At 35.8% G+C, this 21,992-nt stretch overlaps 2 long non-coding RNA genes and 1 pseudogene across 5 annotated transcripts; 2 read left to right on the top strand and 1 right to left on the bottom strand.

Moving 5' to 3' along the window:
• Nucleotides 1-8,581: 8,581 nt before the first annotated feature.
• On the bottom strand, nt 8,582-11,041 carry LOC113314344. Of its 4 annotated transcripts, XR_003342371.1 has the most exons (6): nt 10,866-11,041; nt 10,209-10,363; nt 9,700-9,805; nt 9,326-9,375; nt 9,014-9,168; nt 8,582-8,901 (listed from the first exon to the last, which is right to left on the bottom strand). It is a non-coding gene; the product is annotated as an uncharacterized LOC113314344 (long non-coding RNA). The 4 variants fall into 4 exon arrangements; XR_003342372.1 differs by having other exon boundaries at nt 9,014-9,427; XR_003342370.1 differs by having other exon boundaries at nt 9,014-9,375.
• Nucleotides 11,042-11,048: 7 nt separating this feature from the next.
• Nucleotides 11,049-17,094, top strand: LOC113312083 (annotated as a pseudogene).
• Nucleotides 17,095-18,112: 1,018 nt separating this feature from the next.
• Nucleotides 18,113-21,688, top strand: LOC113314455. The gene is made up of 6 exons (XR_003342414.1): nt 18,113-18,346; nt 18,486-18,668; nt 18,883-19,073; nt 19,649-19,792; nt 20,261-20,344; nt 21,124-21,688. It is a non-coding gene; the product is annotated as an uncharacterized LOC113314455 (long non-coding RNA).
• Nucleotides 21,689-21,992: the final 304 nt, after the last annotated feature.

The raw sequence follows: 21,992 nt of genomic DNA, 5'->3' as shown, positions 1-21,992 counted from the left end.
CCCAACACAGCACGCAACATGCTAAGCACGTGACTTTGTGGACTGGGTTGTGCCGGGCCGGCACGTTTTACATCTCTACTGCCAGTACTTGTGCAACTATTTCTATTTCGTTTAGTCTATTCCCTTCATGTGTATCATATATCGTGCCAGTGCTTGTGCAACCATTTCATTTAGTCTCTTCTCTCCACGAGGGAGAAGTCGACATTATATGCAGTTATTTTGATATTGTTAGAATATGGGCATCCAACTCAAAATCAATTGGCAATGAGTGAAGACCCTAAGGATTATAGGTAGCCCAGATAATGTGGGACTAATAATCACAACACGCCCCCTCTCGTGTAGCCTCGTTGGGTCTAACACGTGGACAATTAAATCGGGCGACGCGGAGTAAAGGGGCGGTCTAATGACTCCTCGCAAATATCCTGCTCTGATACCATGTTATAATACGGGCATCCAACTCAAAACCAATTGGCAAACATGGACAATTAAATCGGGTGACGCGAAGTAAAAGCGTGGTCTAATGACTCGTCCCAAATAGCCTGCTCTGATACCATGTTAGAATACGAGCATCCAACTCAAAACCAATTGACAATGAGTGGAGAGGCCCTAAAAATTATAAACCGTAGGATCTTAGATTGCCCAGACAATGTGGGACTAATAATCTCAACAGATATCTTCTAGCTCAACTTCAAACCAAGTTTATAACCTCTTGGTGGTACATCAAAATCCTTCTCCTTAGCACCACCTGCAACTTTAATTTCATCTCATACTTTTTCAGCCTCATCTCTTTCTAACAACGTAACACTATCCATACTCCTGAATCTCGTTGAGCGAATCCCACCCTTGCAGATCATTTTAAGCCAAAAGTAACTTTTGTTTGCTACAATGTCTTGGACCTGATTATCATCATCCTCTCTTGTAACTCTTACAAAATCCCCAACCTTTAAGCTTTTATACCAAAAGAATTCCCTCAACTGGGGTATCACAAATCCAAATGCTCTCAAATTAAATTAGGCTTAAATCATCAGCAGCACGGAGGGAATTTTGATGTTTACCTTTTGTTGCTTCATAGTATAACATAGGAATAACTGGTTTAGGGAATGAATCAATCCTTCTTCTCCATTAAAACTTGTGTTATTATTCCTTTGACTGCATCTAATAATATTTCCATGAAAACTTTTGTTGCTATTCCACTGACAGCGGGGGCGTACCTATCACTAGGCTAAAGGGGGCTTTAGCCCGCGTAGCCTTCCCAGTCCACAAGCAAAAAAAAAAGAATATTTTGTTCGGGCTTCTAGTCCGGGCCTTAAAAGGAAATTTATCCTTCCTGATCCGTCATTGACTGACAGCATCTAATAGTTGTTGTTGTTGTTGGAGTGCTTAAAAAAGCAAGCGGCATTGTTGTTAGGGTTTAGGGTTTAGAGAGTTTTTTTTTTAAATAGGAAACAATAAATTTATTGAAAACCAGAGCTTACAAATTGTTTTTATCCTACTGGATTAAATGATTAACCCAGCTAGGCATATTATCTGACCAGCAAAAACAAATTGCTTGGGTTCTTGCATTCTTAGCTAAAGAGTCTGCAGTGTGGTTTGCATCTCTATGTACATAAGTGCATACCCAGAAATCAGAAGAACTTAATAAAACTAGAGTATCTTGGATTAAGTTAGAAGTAGTCCATTTTATTGACGTAGAACTTCCATTTACCGCAGCTATCACATTCTGAAAATCTCCCTCCAAGTGAATCCTTCTCCATCCATTCCTTAGCGCCTATTGTATTGCTTCTAAAAGTGATTGCGCCTCAGCTTGTTCTGGATCAGTGTCTAGATGTGCACCTCTTCGCAGTCCATAGCTATTCCCTGCAAAATCTTTACATATAGCCTGAGAGTACTGTTTTATCAATATGTAAAGCATCAAAATTTATTTTTAGGGTGCCTGTACAAGGCACCTTCCAGAACTTGTCTGCTAATATCACAGAACTGCCGTTGTTAATCTGTAAATTTTTAGTTCTTTTCCAATCTCCCATTTGCATGATAATATTGTTAGCAACAACATTGTTATGGAAATCCTTATTATCAAAAATTTTATCACATCTGGCTTTCCAAGTTAGCCATAAGACAAAGCTAGAAATTTCATACAAACTGAAATCCTTGGGAACAGATAAGTTAGCTTTCAAGAAGAAACTACAAATCCAATTATGCAGATCTTTATTTTGTAAACTTCTAGATAAGTTTAGATTAACAGTGTCCCATATATGTCTCACACTTGGGAAATCAAAAAAGAGATGTTGTAAGGTTTCAGGGTTGTTGTTGCATAAAGCACAACTATTATCCTTATGTCTAGTGAACCTAGAAAGTCTAGATTTTGTAGCAATACATCCATGAAAGTATTTCCACATAAAGTGCTGGACTCTTGGAGGTAATTTATATCTCCAAAAAGATTTTCAGCATATATCTAGATTGTTCTTAGTGGGTTTATCAACTAAACTATCATTCAAGATGGAACTGTAAGCAGACTTGATAGTGAAAATGCCATTACTAGAAGGCTCCCATCTTAGCTGATCCTTTCCTGCAATAGAGATTCTAATATTAGTAATCTCTGTCACAGTATTTTCATCAAATAAAACATTCAAGATATATGTTTTCCAGGTCTTAGAATCATGATCAATAAGCTGGTTCACAGTAGTCATATTAGAAGAGTAAAATTGGCTAGAAGGAGGTTTATGCATTTTTGGGATCCAATTGTCCTTCCAAATTTTTACTGATGTGTCATCCCCTATTTCCCGTATGTAATTTTTTCTAACTATATTCAAACATGTACATATACCTTGCCATATCTGGGATCCTTGTTTGTTCACTGCATCAGTTAAAGGATTAACATCATGAAAATATTTTTCTCTCATAATTATAGCCCAAGGTTATTCAGGATTTGTAATCATCCTCCAAGCTAGCTTAGTAAGAAGGGACAAATTTAGCAAATCAGTTCTTCTAATATTAAGCCCTCCTAACTCTTTGGGTAAAGCGATGTCCCTTCAACCTTTAGGATAGTATCATTTTTCATTTTCTTTTTTCCCCCACCAGAAATTCATTTGGATGTTGTCCATTTTAGAAGTAAGCTCTTTAGGCATTGGGAAGACAGCTAGGTGGTGGCTTGCTAGACTACCTAGAACAGATTGAGCCATCACAGTTTTACCAGGGCCAGCTAAGAATATAGATTTCCAAATATCAAATCTACCTCCATATCTATCAAGAAGATAAACAAAAGAATCATACTTTCTTTTCTTCAGGAGTAAAGGGACTCCTAGGTATTTCGTATTTAGGGACATTCTCCTTATTCTAAGAATATTATCAATGTCATTGTTCACAGCAGTTGGCACCTTACTACTAAAAGTTAATGCAGATTTATCAAAATTAACTACCTGACCAGAAAATTTACTGAATTGGTCTATCAAAGAGCAAAGATTTCTATCATCCTTACTTCTAGCCTTAATAAAGATAAGACAATCATCAGCAAAAAATAAGTGAGATATAGAGGGGCACCTGGTATTTTCTTTATATCCATGAATCAGTCCATTTTGTTCTGCTAAAATTAAGTTTCTAGAGAGACATTCCATGCAACGAATAAATAGATAAGGTGACAGAGGGTCACCTTGTCTTAACCCTCTTTGAGGCAAATAAACATTACCTGGAGATCCATTAAGTAAAATGGATGTAGAAACAGTTGTAATGCACTGTTCTATCATGTTGCACCAATCATTAGAAAAACCCAGTTTTTTGAAACAATCAATAAGGAAACACCATTCTACTCTATCAAATGCTTTAGACATCCAATTTTATAGCCACACAACCATCTCTAGCTTTGGTTTTTTCATGGAATTGATTAGCTCATGAGCAATAATAATTTTATCATGAATTGATCTACCAGACAAAAAAGCAGTTTGAGCAGGAGAAATAATTTTATGGAGCACACCTTTAAGCCTAGAAGCAAGCAACTTAGAAATTATTTTTTAAGAGACATTGCATAAACTTATGGGTCTAAAGTCTACAACAATCTTTGGGCAAGTAGTATTGGGAATAAGAGAAGTAAAGTTGTGGTTTAACTGTTTCAGGAGATGATGTGAGTGGAAAAAGGATTGAACCATTTTCACTACATCATTTCCAACAGTTTCCCACATGATCTGATAGAAACCAGGAGGGAAACCATCTGGACCAGGAGATGTCCAAGGTTTCATCTCAAAAACAATTTTTTTGATCTCATCTGCATTAGGGACAGCAATTAACATAACATTGTCAACATCATCAACTTTAGCTTGAATGTTACTAAGATAGTCTCTTGAACTAGGAGGATTAGAAGTCCTACTCATGCTGCTAAAATGTCTTAGAAGTTCACATTCTATATCTTTTCTATCATCAAGCCAAATGCCTATATTAGATTGCAGAGAATCAATTTGAGTTTTTTGCCTCCTAAAATTATCCTTATGATGAAAATAAGCAGTGTTTCTATCATCTAATAAAAGAGCATCATCCTTACCTTTTTGTCTCCAGAAATCAGCTTCAATGTCATACCAATATTTCAGCTTTTGAGTCAAATCATCCACTCTGCTATCATTGTTTAGGTTTCCAACACTAGTAATATTAGATAACTAAGACTCAAGATTATAAATCTGGTTTTGAATATTACCAAAATGATGATAATTCCAGTTTCTAAGACCACACTTAGTATTTTTAAGACAGCTAGCAAATTGAAAAGCAAAAGAGCCATTAGTTTGACATTTCCATTCAGCTTTAATAAGATCAGAACAACTAGAGTCTCTAAACCAAGCCTTGTTAACCCTAAAAAGTTTTTTAGTATTGCTTTCATTTTTACTAGTTAACAGCATAATGGGGCAGTGGTCACTATCAACTACAGTCAAACGATAGAGAGCAGCATTTGGGTAATTTTGAGACCAACCAATGGAAAATAGGACTCTGTCTAGTCTTTCTAGGATTAATTCAGTTCCACTCCTACTATTTGTCCAAGTGAAAGGATTTCCTATATAAGACATACCAAAAAGATTATTGCTCAATAAAAGCTGCTTGTTTTCATCTATAATGTTTTGGTTTGGAGCATTACCTCCCCCCTTTTCATTCCTGTCCAGGATGAAGTTTAAATCTCCTATTACTATCCAGAGATTACTATGGACAACCCTAATATTTCTAAGATGATTCCACCGAGTCTCCTTATCATGATCATTTAGAGCACCATACAAACAAGTAAGCAGAGAGCAGTTGTTTTGACTATCTAATTTGACTAGGAAATTTATCATATTCATCTGCATATAAACAAATTGAAAATCAATTTTGTCTTTCCAAATAATGCAAAGCCCACCAGACAGACCTATTGGTTTCAGGAAAGAAATATTTGGGTATTTGAATCTAGCTAAAAGGTATTGCATTCTTTTTTGCTTGTTTTTGGTTTCACTCAAAAAAAAACAATATCAGGGTTTTGAGATTAATGAGCATGTGTAAATGATTTCTAGTATCCTTGTTTCCAAACCCACAAACATTCCATGAAATGATTTTCATATTGTTTTTCTATATTTTATCAAACAAACAGGAGTGAAAATATAGAAAACTAGAATTAACTGAAGTGGGAATATAGAAAACCAAATTTAGGAAAAAAAAGTGAAGTTCTTTTGAAATTACCTTAGTCTCCCCATTTATGTTTCCAAGTTGCTTTTCCTTTTGTGTGATTCTATCTGCAGCTAGTGTTTCCAGTTGATTATCATCACAAGAGTTGATTTGAGCAAGTTGACTGTTGGTTGCATTGGAAGCTTCATCTCCTTTGTTCATTGTTGTCCTAGCTCTGTTACCAAGTCTTGCAGACAAATTTTCATCTCCACCCAATTATGGTTCATCAGTAACAGGACAAATAAGGACACCATCTTTTGGAGGGACAAAAGGAACATATTTTGTTTCATGTTTCTTTTGAATCTGTGGTACAATGCCTACCTACTTTCCATCCCCTATCTTCTTTTTTCCAGAAGTGTTCTTGGCACCAAGGAAATATGGTTTGTTATGTGCCTTGAAAAAATAATCTTCTGCTGCCTTACAAGCACCTGTAGTATGTTTGATGATGTAGCATGAATGGCAGGTAAAATGTGGTTTCCTCTCATAAAAAAACTTAATCCATCTAGTATAACCTGCATTGGTTTTTGCAAGAACACCCCTTCTTAGTGGATTTTTATATCTATAACCACACAAACTTTGAATCCTTGCTTATCCACTGGGATTGCATTTGCTGGTTCAATTGCAATGACTTCACCCATCAGTTTCCCAATTTTTGTGACTGAAATTGGATTCATATGCTCAGGTAAAAGTTTTTTCAGCTGGATCCAAAAGCATTGGTGCACCCAATCAAGCTCCTTGTATATCACCTCAGAGTCATAGCCGTGCAGAATAACCAGATATCCATTGATGCTCCATGGTCTAGTTATGTAAACATTGTTTTTTGTTTCTTCATTTTTGAACTTGAAAATCATGATGTTATCATCTATCTCAGCCACCTGCACTTCATCTTCAGGGATAAAATTCCAAGTAAAACTGATATGTTTTTTGACAGCTTTAAAACCCATTTTCCCTTCTTCCATAATAATCATTCCTACCGAACAAAACTTCCATTCTTCCTCATATTCAGTTGTCTCGTTCCCTGCTGCTATACTTTCAGTGTCTGAATCCACATCCAATTCCAGTGCTGCTTGCTTAAAATTTTCAGCAAGATCCACAACTTGTTTGTTTGCCTCTGTAGACATGACGGTATTGAGGGATTGAAAATTTTTGTTGTCTTATATGATTCTCTGAATTTGGTGTATATAAGGATATTGACTATGGGATTTAGGGTTTCCCTTTTCGATTAAAAGATTTTCAGTAACAAAATTAAGGAATGGATCTTTGAATCTTATGACCGGATAATCTAATAACAGAAACAAGAAAAAATACTAATAATCCGCCGAGTAATAAAAGGAAACCGTTACCGATTAGGCCATGACTTTTTTGAAATTTGAATTCACTTTTTTTTCCGCTTCTTCCTTGTTTGAATTTTCCTGAGAAAGTCAATGAATCGGAACTTGCTGAGTCTGTAACTCTTATCGTGATGAATCAAAGGAAACACTTTTGCTTCAAAAAGCAATTTAGCTAGCAGAGCAAACGTTGTAACCACAACAACAAACAAGGCAAACGCCATTAAGGATGAAGCAACCTGTAAACACATTAGGGAGCTTAAAGATTAGTTATAAAACATAATCAATATAATTTGAAAAAATTGAATAAACTCGTACAATAAATCTTAACGCTAATAGAAAAATTGAAAATGGTTAAGAGAAAACCATAAAAATCTGGAAATAATTAAATCTTCACGAAGAATTAACAGGAAGGAGGGGTAAATTTTACCGAGTTAAAGGCACCAATTCACAGATGTACTCCGCCGTTTCAGCCTTTTGATACCTGTTAACAATACATATAGGGTTTAGAGAGGAGTACCTGAGATTTTATCATTTTCTTACAAACTTCCTCTGATATGCCATCGAACGGGCCAAACTTGCAGACCTTATCAAGCGAAAGCTGGGCCCGACCCACTACCCGCTAACCACCTTACACACTATTAAATATTAACACACTAGGGTATGACGGCACGGGATGCTATGGCCCAAAAATCTAGACCATAAATCAACATGTGCTATATTGTATGCAAAATATGGTGACCCAAAATTACATTATGACATAAATTTTCTGCTTGTACTCTATATTTTTTCAATGAACTAAACTATATACGATTATTTTTGTTGATAAAAAGTATCATCGAAATTTTTCAGCTGTTTAGCCTTCTTTAGGAGTCGAGCATTGTATCAGAAATTCAAAATTGTTACACAGAAGTAACATATAGTAGTATATAAATAAAATCCAAACCCCATTGTTCGTTAAATATGATAACCGAGATACACCGGGCTTTTCTCCAAGTTAGTGGATCCAGTTTTTCAATTTTAGAATGCGGCTTTTGTTCACTTTAGTTTCTTCAGTAAACCTTTATTTCGACTATTATGTTTTATTTTTATTTTATGTGATTTTACTTCACTGGGTACCTTTTTTTTTTTTTTTTAATTTGTAAACTTCTAATAAAATGTAGACCGAAGCCGTCTATTCGTCTTTTAATCTTAACTTGTACAGTTCTAAATAAAATGTTGACCTAAGCCCTCTGGCAGTACAACTTTCCATGTTATTTTTAACTACGTGGCTTTACACGGTACACTCGTTCTGTTGTGAATTTTTCTGTAACCCTGACATCCTTCAATCAAACAACTATACAGTTGCAAAATAGAGCCTTTCATCCTCATCATCTATAGCAGCAAACTCTGCCTACTCATCACCCCATCATCGAAGCAACCATATTATCGCAACCATTTGATCCGTATCATCCTCATCACCCAGGAACAAATTCTTATGGTTACATACGCAACCAATTCGCAACAGTAATGAAAAAAGAGAACTCATATTTTAATTTCGAGTTGGTTTTTGTCTGTGATGAATAGGTAACAGAGAAGATTGAAAGTCAAGCGGAAAATGAACTTATCCAAGGTATTACCCTAATTGTACCTAGACATTTAACATCATTGAGTTTGTTAGCTGTACAGGGGACCCATCCAGCAGAAGTCAAGGATCATTCAGCCCATGTTATAATTATACACATATCCATTCTTTCTCGGTTAGCTTCCAAATGAATTTGGACATTACATTCGTTTCTCAGTTAGCTTCCTAATGAATTGTACACATATCAATTCTTTTTCTTGCATAGAGGTATTTTAGTTTTCTGCACTTGACATTAACAATACCTTGAAAATAGAGCTTCCAATGGTATTTGTCAGCAGTCCCCTACAAAATGAAAAGAAGAAAAAATAAAAACCTTTTAAACAGGCCTGAATTCGTCCATAAAGTGATGCGTAAAACATCAAGTAACAACAACATATGATCGTTCAGTACATACATGAAATCAAACCTGCATTTGTCTCTAGCTTTGTCTACAAATCAGTACCCTTGATAACTCGACGAATATAAGATTCCCTAATATCGAACTATTTTCTCCATCATTTTTTTGTCTAATAATATCCTACATTCATCAGCTGCAGCAATTATGAAGACCTGGAAATGGAACCATAACTCAATGGTTAAGGAAATGTAATACATTGTGCAAATTAGAGACTCGGGAATCTATCCACGTCGAATGGCAAGAACTTAATTCTCTTGGATATTTCGATATTCGTAATATGAAAAAATATCTTCATGAACCATAAAACACCTTTCCACCCGGATTTCACATTATTATTGTCTCGGCTAGCTGAGGACTATCTGCGAGACAAAACGAATAATCAACTCCCTTTTTTCTATCTGAGTTACTTTTCTGCATAACAATCACAAAAGGCCTTATGAAATTAGTTCTAAAAGTTGTAATTTGGTAGCTTTTCACACTCCTAAAACCTCGTAGCTGGCTGTATCGACGAATCCATCAAAATATTGCTACTGAGATATTTTATGATAACCTCACCGATACAAACAAGTATGAAAGAACATTCCATATGGAAGACCAAACAAATCAGAATAGGTTCATATTATATTGCCTTCAATAACAACAGACCGAAACCATAATTAGTTCGTGAATGAGGGAAAGATCACCTTAAACCAATATACTTCAGTACAGAAGCAAGTCCGCACAGAGCTCATCTAGTCATGACTTCCACACAATTTTGAATTGAACACTCTAAGATTCATCTCTATCAACCTGTTATGAAGAAAGTAAATATTAAATTAACTAATTTAAAGAACATTATTTCCATCACATTTGGATTGCTAGGTATAGTGAAGCACATGTTGAAATCAATGTTAGGAAATTGTCAACTGATACAACTCTCTAATGATGTAAAAAGAAACCAATCAACCAACACAACCCTCTACTGATCCGATGAAAACTGCCATAAGTTTACTCTTACATTTATGTAATGTAACAGATTTTAGTGATTCATTCTAGCTGTGATTCAAGTTGTGGATCTCTATGGTGAACAAATCTTACAAAACATGAACAATGGTAACATCAATTGATGGCAGTCCCACGTACTGTCGAACAGATCCAAAATGTTGTGACTTGTATAGGAGTGATTAAGTTTAGATTCAAGATCAGTACATACCGTAAAAACACACTATTTCATTTTACAAATCCCATCAATATCTTATATCTAGAGACTGCAACGCCTTACGATCTGTCTCGCCTTCCATCCAGGTGTGCAATTTTGGCTCCGGAGTCACCTGAATGTTGTAGATTTCGTGTCCCTAACTATTTTACCTGCAAATCATATACAAACATAATTTTGACATGAGATTACAATAGATTCAAATGAACATTGAATGAAAAATGATATAAAGTCTTGGCAGCTTTCTCTAAAAGGCACAACGAATGCTTTCTTATTCATCTAAAGATGTCTTAATCGAGCAAAGGAACAAAAAAAAAACAAAAAAAAGGTATTCACCAGCCTAAAACGGATGAAGCTGAATAATCCCAAACTAAGAATGCTCAAGAGAAAAAGAATCAAGACCAATTAAATCCAATATGTAAAAACACATCAGTTAAGTCGTAGCTATTAGGCAGTGATTAAAACATTAACAAAAGCCTAAAATTAATCTATCCCACCAACCTTAAACCCCAGTCCTTAACATCAACTTCCAAATTTTTACTACAAAAACCAAAAATCTCTGCAAAAAAATGATTCAAATCCCTAAAACCTTGATCATCCAAACCCACACCTAAACAATAATAAATAAAATAAACCGAAGGAAAAGAAACGAACCTCTTCAACCGATGATTGCGGAGAACGATAGCGAACTACACCATATGCTGCGGAACTGGGTTGTAACTTATTTTTGCATCTTTAATTCCATTACCATTGGATACCCAGAAGATGAAACGGCTGCGACTCGAATTTTCTTGGGTGCGTTTTTCCCAGCCTTCGCGGAGAGAGAAGGAGAGAGTAATGGTGCACATTGAATGTGAAGTAATTTGGAAAGAATTGAGTGCAAAATGCAAGTCAATCTCGGCCGTACTTTATGTACCCCAAATGTGGACATCCATCCATCGGGTAAATTAATCACGACCATTCTTTATCTGTCCCAACTATAGATATCCGTCCATATGAAAAAACACCATTGTCCCTTATAATATAGATTCCTTAATCATAAAATTTTCCAATCCGGGGAAGAGATTGTATACTTGTATATAGAAAAGAACACAAGTAGGTAATACCTCACACACACACAAAAAAAAAGCGTAATAGAGATTGATCTTGAGAGGGTTTGATTTGATGGAAGGATTTTAAAATAATACAACGATACCACAGATTTCCGATAAACTGAACCGGAATTCACAATTAGAATTTGTGACTAAATCATACTCCTTCCGTTACTTTTTAATAAGTCAGTTTTTATAAATAAATATTTCAGAAAAATAGGTCAGTTTCATAATTGGGAAAGTTAAATGTTACTTTAATTTTCTGGGACCATTTTTCTTTTAACTTCTTTTGATGACAAGTGTTATGTGGACCATTTCACTTATTTTTTTTTGGCTGACAAGTGTCATGGGGATCATTTCACTTCACTTTTTTTATTGACAAGTGTCTAGAGGACCACTTTCAATAATTAGTTCTCTTAATTTCCTTAATTTTCTCAAAAAAAAAACTGGCCTATTAAAAAGTATCGGAGGGAGTATGATATTGTCGATGATCCATCTACAGATGATTTAATTTCTTGGAGTCCAAGTAATAATAGTTTATTGTTTGGCAACCAGATGTGTTAGCTAAAAATATTTTGCCTGTTTTTTAAGCTTACACAATTTACTAGCTTTTACAGGCAATTGAATCTTTATGTAAGCCCCTTTCTCTCTTTCCTTTAAATCTCCCCTAATTTCTTTATTTGTTCTAATTATCGATTCTTAGCTTTTAATCTTATATTTCTCTGCATAAACATTTTGGATCTTTAGTTATCTAATTGTGTCAAACAAACCCTTGTTGCTGCAGGGATTCAAGAAGATTAATCGTGACAGGTGGGAGTATGCACACAGAGATTTCTTAAGAGGTCAAAAACACTTGCTGAAGAGAATCAAGAAGCAAGAATCCGGCAAAGTGAAGAAGCAGCAACAGCAACCTCAAGGACAGAGTTCATCGGTTAGCGCATGTGTTGAAGTGGGGAAATTTGGACTAGAAGAAGAGATGGAGAGACTTAAGAGGGACAAAAATGTGCTTATGCAGAAAGTTGTTAAGCTGAGGCAGCAACAACAATCCACTGATCTTCAGTTGCAAACTTTAGGGCAGCGGCTGCAAGGTATGGAGCAGCAGCAACAACAAATGATGTCGTTTTTCGTGAAGGCCGTGCAGAGTCCAAGTTTCATAGCCCAGTTGGTGCAGCAACATAATGAAAATAACAGACGGATTGCTGGAGTTAATTAGAAACGAAGACTTCCTAACCTTGAGGAAGATAGTTCTACTACTGCTTCTGATGGGCAGATCATCAAATACCAGCCATCCTTGAATAAGGCCGCACAAGCAATGCTGACGCACCCGAACCTTGCTTCACCATCTCACAGATTAGATATAGATACCAATGGAGATAGTTTTTCCATCGATGATATACCTTCACCATCCGGTTCACAATTGGACAGCGAGAGTACATCAAATTGGATATCTGGCGTCAATCTTTTGGAGGTCGCTCCAACCTCTGGACATTCACTTTTATCAGGAGTGCGTCCCTCTGCCGCTATTTCGGAGATTCAAGCTTCTGGTGATGTAACAGATACGTCAACAACAACAACAACAAGTCCATTGCCAGACATGAGTTTCTTTGACGCACTGGAAAAGGACCTCATGCAAGACATGGAACTGGAAAACGAAGGCATTGAAATTCCTAGTGCAGATTTTGTGGGTCATGGGACAGGAAACAGTGATGTGTATAATGATTCATTGGGGGTAGATGACACGATCTCCCCGTTCGGAAGTGGACAGTTCTCACCTGATATTGATGTGGATATGTTGGTCGACGGGTACACCACTAAGCCTCCTGGCACAAATCATTCTCTTTGGGAACAATTTCTGACAGGGCATCAGCAGCAACAACAGAACGAATGGAATAAGGACGGCCATCACCATAATATGGATCTGTTTACACAACAAATGGGGCTTTTTACTTCGGAAATTGAGGTTGCAGTCTGAATAGTTAACTAAGCTAGCTCACTACCACTGAAATATTAAATCGTTCGATATAAAATGTTGTACTCTAGGTGGAAGCTTATGTCTCCAGAAGGATTTCCAACAAATTGTTAGATTGTTCTTGGTAGGCTTAGATACCAACTTATCATTTAGGATAGTATTATAAGCGGACTTGATAGTGAAATAACCATTACCGGACGGTTCCCACTAAGTTTATCATGACCTGCAAAAGGAATTATAATGTTGGTTATTTCATTGACAGTATTATCATCAAACAAACAAGGCTTTTAAGGTATCTATTGTCCAGGACTTCATATCATGATCAATCAATTGGCTAATAGTGCTCAAACCAGAAGAGTGAAAATGAAAAGAGGGAGGACTGTGCATATTTGGTATCTAGTTATCCTTCCATATGTACACAGAAGCACCATCTCCTGTTTCCCAAACATAGTACCTTTTAACCGGTGTAAATACCATTCCAAATCCACGACCCTTAGCAAAATACTTCTCTCTTAAAATGACAGTCCATGGCTCAACAGGATAATCAACTCCAAGCTAATTTAGTAAAAATGATTTTTTGGGGACCATGATTTTTTGGGGACCATGGTTCTATTTTTGGCAAGACATTTAGAAGGAAAGTGAAGACACCCCTTATCCAAATATTTATGTTAATACCAAAATTACCTTTCCTAATTAAGTTTGTGTAATGATTAGTTAGTGTAATCATTAGTTGGTGTAATTAAGTTAAATTAATTAGTGATTAGTGTAAGATTAAATCAATATGATTTTTCTTAAAATTAAGTTATTGAGAGGGAAGAAGAAGGAGAATATCAAACCCTTTAAACTCCTAAGCCATGCGAGGTCATGCGTCGCGCGGTGAGAATACTCATCCTTGGATGAGCGTCCCTGCCCCCTTGAAAATTCTCCCTTCCACTTTTTCTCTAATTACGTGAATGTAACAGTGAATACCGTTTTTTTCCTGTTTTTTCTAAGGGTGCACAGGAACCGACCTGGACCGAGGAACCGTCCCGGAACCGGCCGAACCGAGCCGATATTTGTCCCGAACCGAGGAACGGGGTACAGGTACCGGTCCATAAAATAGGAACCGAGGCTGATGAGGTACAGGTACACGGTCCTGTATAAGTCCCGTACCGTACGGACCGAAAGAACCGACCATTCGTAGCCATTAGATCTAGGGGTAATGAACAAATATATCCGTTAGATTAAGGGGGGGGGGGGTATATATAGTACCTTAACGATAGGGTTTCTCATTTTCGTTTTTCTTTTCCTTCTTCGTCTTCGACTCTTCCGGTCTTCCCTCTGAGAGACTGATACAATCATATAGAGAGAGAACTGAGTTCTTGAGTCTCTGATTCTCTGAAGTCTGAAAGTGAACTCCATTAATCAGTGAACACGGAACACCGAACAACACCTCTCGATCCAGAAGAAGAAGGAGAAAAAGTCAGTGATTTCAATGATTTGATTTGTGTAAGTTTTTTACTTTTTTTTTTTTCTTCTCCAATTTTAATCCTAGAACTATGGATTTCTATATGAAGTCGAGTTCTGGATGATCCTAGGACTTTTGATTAATTTAATTTAGGGTTTCAGTTTCAGTTTCACAGAGTAAGTTATCAATCACGTCAGGAAGAAGACGAAGGGAAAGGATTCAAGGAAGAAGCTGAAGGAAACCCATTAAGGTACTTTGTATTTCTTTAGGCTTTTTATAATTTTTTTAATTAATTTTGTTGTTTTCAATTTTTAATTTTATGATGTTTTGTCTAAATTTTATCTCAATGCTCCTTGAATTTCTATGCTGCATACTCAGTTTTGAGTAATTTTTGTTGTCATTATGCAAACTCCCATGTTGTTGGGAATTATGATGTTCGCTCAAATGCTATTAGATCTCCTGCCTTAAGTCATACTTATAATTTGGCTTGTGATAAATATTTTCCTTCCATGAAATCTGAGTCATGCTTTTCTCCTGCCTTGGCTATACTTTAAAACCCCATTATATTGATCATATTTTTAAGGTTTCAACTACCTGGTCTATATCTCAATCGACCAATGTTAGCTGTCACTTGAAATGACTCTTTATACTTACATGTGAAAATAAGTTTTATATGAATTTTGAGCAAAGAACCCTTTTAACATTTATCTTTACCATCCATTACAACATAGTACATCTTTTAATAATTTTTGTTATCATTAAAAGTCTTTTCTCTTGTTAGTGATGGAAATATGGCGCCATTTCACTCGGAGAAATGTTGAAGAAGCCACTTGCAATTATTGTGGAAGGACTTATAGGGCTAACATGTTCAGAAATGGAACTTCTGCCTTGTGGAAGCACTTTAAAAGATGCCCCATCAATCCTAATCATAACAGAGCTCACATAAATAATGCTTAGAATTTGTAACTTATGCAGTTATGCTTAATGAAATTATGCTTAGAACTTATGCAGTTATGCTTAGAACAATGTCCAGTTCTTATTTTTTATAACAGAGCTCAATGCTCCTTGAACAATGTCCAGTTATGAAGTTCTTATTTCTTCTTCATTTTATAAGTATGGAATGGATCAAGTTTCTTATTTAATTTTTCAGTTGAGTTCTTATTTCATTTCTTATTTCATTTCAGTTCTTATTTCATTTTTCAGTTGAGTTCTTATTTCATTTCTTATTTCATTTCAGTTTCATTTCAGTTCTTATTTAATTTCTTATTTCATTTCAGTTTCATTTCAGTTCTTATTTCATTTCAGTTCTTATTTAATTTTTCAGCACTTAAATTTGTTTTCTCAGTGATAAGCTGGCATGGATGAATCAAGTCAAGCTCATGGAACAGATACCCCTACACCTACAACTGCTACATCTACCACTGCCACAGATGCAATTGTTTGAATTCACCTTTTCAGGTAAGGTGTGCAGCTCATGTACTTGCACTTGTAGTAAAAGATGTTGTGAGGGTCTACAACAAATCAATTGCAAGAATCAGGTCAGTTGTCAAGTATATAAAGGGTTCTCCATCTAGGTTGGCTAAGCTTAAGCGTTGTGCAAAATTAGTTGGAATAGAGTCTAAGGTAACATTGATATTAGATGTTAAGACTAGGTGGAACAGCACATTCTTGATGCTACAGGCTGCAGAAGTGTTAGAAAAAGCATTTATTAGGTTAGAAAGGTATGACGAGGAATATCGGCAGTTGTTTTATTACCCAAAACAGAGTGAGAAAGATCTACCTGATGCTAATGATTTTGATATTGATGTTAATGTTGGTGAAGAAGAAGAAGAATTTAGTGAAGAAGAACAAGAAGAAGTTGAGTTGACAGGGAAGAAGAATAAGGCACAAAAGAAGAAGAAGAAGGTAGTAGTGAAGAAACCTGCTCCATGTGAAGAGGACTGGATCTTTGCCAGAGGCCTTGTCAAATGTTTGAAAGTATTCTTTGATGCCACTGTTGCATTTTCAGCCTCAACTAAGGTAACAACAAACACTTTCTTATGGCAATTAGTTATCATATATGAGCAACTAGTTGAGTTTAGAGATAATGTAGATGAAGATCCTTTTATTGCTACTATGGCTGGAAAAATGTTTAAGAAGTATAACAAATATTGGGGTGATTATGCAAAGATGAACCCTACAACCTTTTTTGCCATGTTGTTGGATCCTAGAGAGAAAGAAAAAGGACTACAATTTGCTCTTGATCTCTTGTATGGGAAGAATTCTTCTAAGATTGAATCTGTTATGAAGCTTGTTAAGTTGGATTTTAAGATTCTATTTGAAGAATATAAGGATGCCTATTCAGTTCATGAGGAGGAGTCAAGCAGTTCTATCTAGGGACAAGCCAAAGCAGTGGTAAGTAAACCAGTGGCAGGGCCAAGTCGTATGAAAGAGTTGATGTCAAGGAGTAAGAGGTTCAAGAAAATCCCAAATGATGATGAGGGAAAAACAGAGTTGGATAAATATTTCATTGACGAGTATGAAGAAGGTGTAGGAGAAGATGATGATGAGGAGTTTGACTTATTGGGTTGGTGGAAGACCAACAGTACAAAGTATAAGATACTTGGACATATGGCTAAGGACATATTAGCCATTCATGTGTCTTCTGTTGCCTCTGAGTCTGCTTTTAGCACAGGAAAGCGAGTCTTAAGTCCTTGTAGAAGCTCTTTATCTACAAGGACAGTTGAGGCATTGCTTTGCACACAAAGCTGGCTAAGGAAGCCAATACAACTTGATCTTCTATCTGATTACATACCAGATGATGATGTTGAAGTTGAAGAAGGTAACATATTACATTATTACTTGTGTTTGGCAGTAATAGATATAGTCTAATAGTTACTAACTGCTATTATTTGTTTTTGCAGCGTTACTTGGTCCTATCAACACTGATGACACCACAAGTGCTGCTGACATGGATTAGAAGATCAAGATCAAGACTACTGCAGCACTAGCTGCACTGCTAGTTGTTTTTTTCTTCAGATTTTCTCATTTTCAAGACTTAGTGTGGCTACTGCTACTTTTTTTTCCATATTTTCAAGACATTGTTTGTTTGGTTTATTAGTAATATTGCTACTTATTAGTTGTTGTTTTGAATGAGAATTTGTTATATAGAAAAAACAGGTAAAAAACAGGTAAAAGAAAAGGCACACATTTTTTTGCTGAAAAAGTACCGACTGGTACCGGTCCCAAAAATTCAGTACCGACCTCTGGGGGTACAGGTACTCGGCATCGGCAAGAACCGAGCCGAACCGTACCGTATGCACCCTTAGTTTTTTCACACAATTCTTCCGCAAAACAAAAGAAAAAACCAACAAAAAAAGAAAAAATCTTTCTCATAAACCAAAAAGAAAAAAAAAAAAAAGGAAAGAATACATGAGAGAAAAAAACCCTAAAACCAAGAGATTGTTTTCCTATCTTTTTGTTCTTCATTGTTCCTTGATATGTTCTGATTGTTCTTTTTTGTTTCTGATCGATCATGTGTTCGGATTATTCAATATAAAGAAGAGATGAATAGCCAAATCCATGTATTGGTAAACCCTAACGACTACCGGTTTCTGATTTTTACTTTTCCTTGATTTTCACTAAAAAGGTATGAGCTTCGACTACAAAATCCTAACCCTGTTTTCCATTTTTACTGTCTCATTATTTTCTTTTTCATTCACTGGATTTTTAAGTTCTTTATATTTTAATAAGATTATTGATTGATTTTATTTTATCTTATTTTGCAGAAACAGTTTACCCTAAAACACTCATCACCTTTTCATATTCGCCTCTGTTCTTAAGAAAAAAATTAAACCTAGAAAATCACATGTTGCCTCCGTTCTCACTGTTCGTCCTCCTTTTCTTTCTGATGGGTTCACTATTCTTCCTCCCTTCTTCCTAATGCGAGAGCAGATGATTTTATTATTCAGGTATGCATTCGTTTCTATATCCTTATTTATATGTATTTTTCTTATCTGATTGAAGTTATTTTTCCTTTTCCTATATTGATCGTATTTATTGAAGTTGATTTAAGTGTAATGTAATTGAAGAGGATTTTGGATAGATTAAAATATGACTCCTCAGGATATCTAATAAGATTAAAACAATCACATGGTGTTGTTTTTTTTTTCAAATGGGTTAAAGCAATCAAAAATCTGCGAGGATTTTGGATATATACATTGTACTGCGAGTATTTCTCATTGAGGCAGTACTCTGAACATGCTAAAGACACCTCTGTCATTTGTTGTTCAACTGAGTTTAGCGCTCCTGTATGTGGATGACAAGTATATCTGGCATCTTTGGGTTCGGAAGCATATATCTGAGTACCTCCTCAAGTATGTAAATCTTCTCTTTCTCATATTTTTCAATTACCGCATTTGTTCATTTTCAAAAGTTTTTACTAATTTTAAAGTTGTAAGCACTTGATAAAAGCTTGCTCTTTGGCATTTATGCGCACTCATTGCTAATTGTCATGTTGCGAAGTTGCCATCATCTTTATTTTTGACTATTTTATAGTGCACAATATGAAACTATCTATAAGACATGTGGTGTTTCTTATTGGAAACGAGAAGTAAGGTGAGACTTATCCTTGAATTTGGACTGTTGTCAAACCCATATGTATTCCAACAGCTTAGTCAGTCAGGTATCATCACTGACAAATCCAAATTGGTTGCGCCTCTTTGTTTGATGGCCCCACTGTGCTCTGCAAATTCTTTTACGTGTTTAAATTATTTTTGCTTATAACAGATTAGGGTCAGAGAGAAATAGAAAATAGTTTGGGCAAAGAAAATGTTAGTAATATGTGTTTAATCACAAAATGTCACTGATTTATTCCGTGAATACGCAATGTCGGACCTTTATTTTTTTTGATATTCTATAAATTACTAAAGCATATAAAACTTATTTGCAGATCAAATTCAAACTTGGTTTCGTAATTTCATTACCTCTAACGGGAGTTACTGCAACGATCATTCCAATCCTGCGTGATGTGGAGTTTTTAATGAGCTTTCAGTGTCAGTTCCCGACTAAAGGATTAACTATCTTTGTTTTGGAGGTATCCTTTGAGAATAATTTTCAGAAATTCTGGAATTGATTTTACGTTGGTTTCCGCTTTTAGTTATTATCGTAGGTGAAACTTTAGGAACTGTTGATATACATTTGTATTTCACTTTTTCGGTTAAACTTAATTGCTTGATCTATCTTATAGAATGAGTACATCAGCTTATTCATATTATTAGGCTGGCACCCCTAAAATAAAGAGAAAAATAAACTATGCTTCTAAGTAACAACAAAGGGCAATTTGTGCCATTTGCGCCACTATCATTCCTTAGCTGATTTTATATATATACTTTATTTATTTCAGAAGCTTCTTTCATGCAATATGTCAGATGCACCTGTAGGGCCATTACAGCAAAGTGCATGTTGCACCTACTAGAGCCTCTCAATGTTTCTCTTTACTCATCACATCACTTTTAAGGTACATGTCTCAGGATTAATTCACTTTCATTTTTGCAATGCTCAGATGCTTCAGTCTTTGTTGGCTGACAAAGCAAGTAATGCCGGAGCACCTGATAGAATGCTAGGTGAAATTCGAGGGGAATTCCAGGTGAGAGATGCTTTGAGAAATCTCTAGGACTTCATTTGTGTCTTTTTGTTACGTAATCATTTTTCTCGAATGTAGTAGTACAACAGTCATTTGTTGTACAGTGACTGGAGTAGGGGGTGGCTTGGGGGTGCTCCAGCCACCCCCAAATCTACAAAAAAACACTCAAAACCAAAATTTTCATTTGTGTTTTCCAGAATTTTTTTTATTAGACCCCCTAGAAACTTAAAAATTAACCCATGGTATGTTTTTAGCCCACCTAGACTTGGAATTCTGCTTCCGTCGATACCGGATTTAAGCATGGATGTACCACTCAGGAAAATGATTGTTAATTGTTATTAGCATCTTTGTGAAAACAACTTATCAGGTATAGTTTCAGGCTTAGGCAATTTTTCTCCTTCTGGATAATATTGATAGAAATTTTAAGTTTTGCAAGACACGTTTGTATATATTTTGTCTAACATGATCTATTTAACTACGCCATAGGAAGTGTATTCTGATTCCAAAAGTTGGGGTCCCATTCTGTTTTGAAAGTTGCTTAGTGAAGGTAGCATCTGATCTAACTTGCATTTCCACGGCGTAAGTATGCGTGGCTGGATTGCATCTGAAATGCACATGATGATCCAAAGAAATGTACATTTCTCATCGTCCATGTGGCTGTATACGTGGTTGGATTTCTTCTGTTAAATGGTTACGCCATTTATTCAAACTTGCATTTCTGTGTTTTCTTTTCCTTCAATGGAACGAGTTTCAATCCATCGTATTTGTTTCTTCATGTGCAGGTTCTGTATTTGTTAGGAAAAAATCATTTGGAAATGGTTCCAAGGCCTCTTCTTGCTGTTTTGAGAGGGCAGAAAGATTACATCTGTTAAGGCGGAAGTAAATGAATTTTAGGAATTCAATCACTTTCTCTAGAGTGCAACATCTGACTCAAGAATAATGGCAAAACCTGCTACTGGAATTTGGAACTCATCATGGTTCCTTGGAACCTCATAGGCTCATAAGACGTGGATGTTGAGGCAGACACAGAGTTTAGTATTTCCGTTCATCAATTTTGTAACTATGTGAGAATGGGAAATCTATTCTTGAGGTACAATTTTGAGTTGGTATGTACCTTCTTAGGAATTGCTTAGGCATTTGTCTATAACTGTCGTAGCTTTCCATTTTGAACATTACATCTCAAATACTAGCTCAGGTAACAATCTTTTCTTGAAATTCTTTTTCTTCTATATTGAGTAATTGCTATCTTAGCTCAAAATGGAAGAGCACATGGTTTTCAACCATGTAGATGTGCGGATCGACTCCCACATATGGTATTCTTATTTGAGTAGGCTAAAACCTTACATGATTCCGATGACAATATTAAATCTTAATTAAAGGGGGCTGTCATATATATCATTTTTGGTCGCATAATGATCGGGCAGTCCCATAGTGCATCGAGATTATTCAGATTTACATAACGGGCCTTAGACAAGAAATTAAGGGTAGCAATATTATGTTTTTGTATGGTTGAAATGTCTTAGTTAATAATTAGTTAATCATCACTAATTTGCCTACATGTTTTATTGTATATAACAACAAAAGTGTTAACGTCATGATACATACAGGAAGACAAAGCAGGCAATACACGATGGATCAACTGAAGTAGAGA

This window comes from Papaver somniferum, chromosome 9, assembly GCF_003573695.1.
Source record: "Papaver somniferum cultivar HN1 chromosome 9, ASM357369v1, whole genome shotgun sequence".
NCBI classification, from domain to species: domain Eukaryota; kingdom Viridiplantae; phylum Streptophyta; class Magnoliopsida; order Ranunculales; family Papaveraceae; genus Papaver; species Papaver somniferum.
The sequence above is the reverse complement of the archived record's forward strand: the minus strand, read 5'-3'. Positions and strand labels throughout refer to the sequence as shown.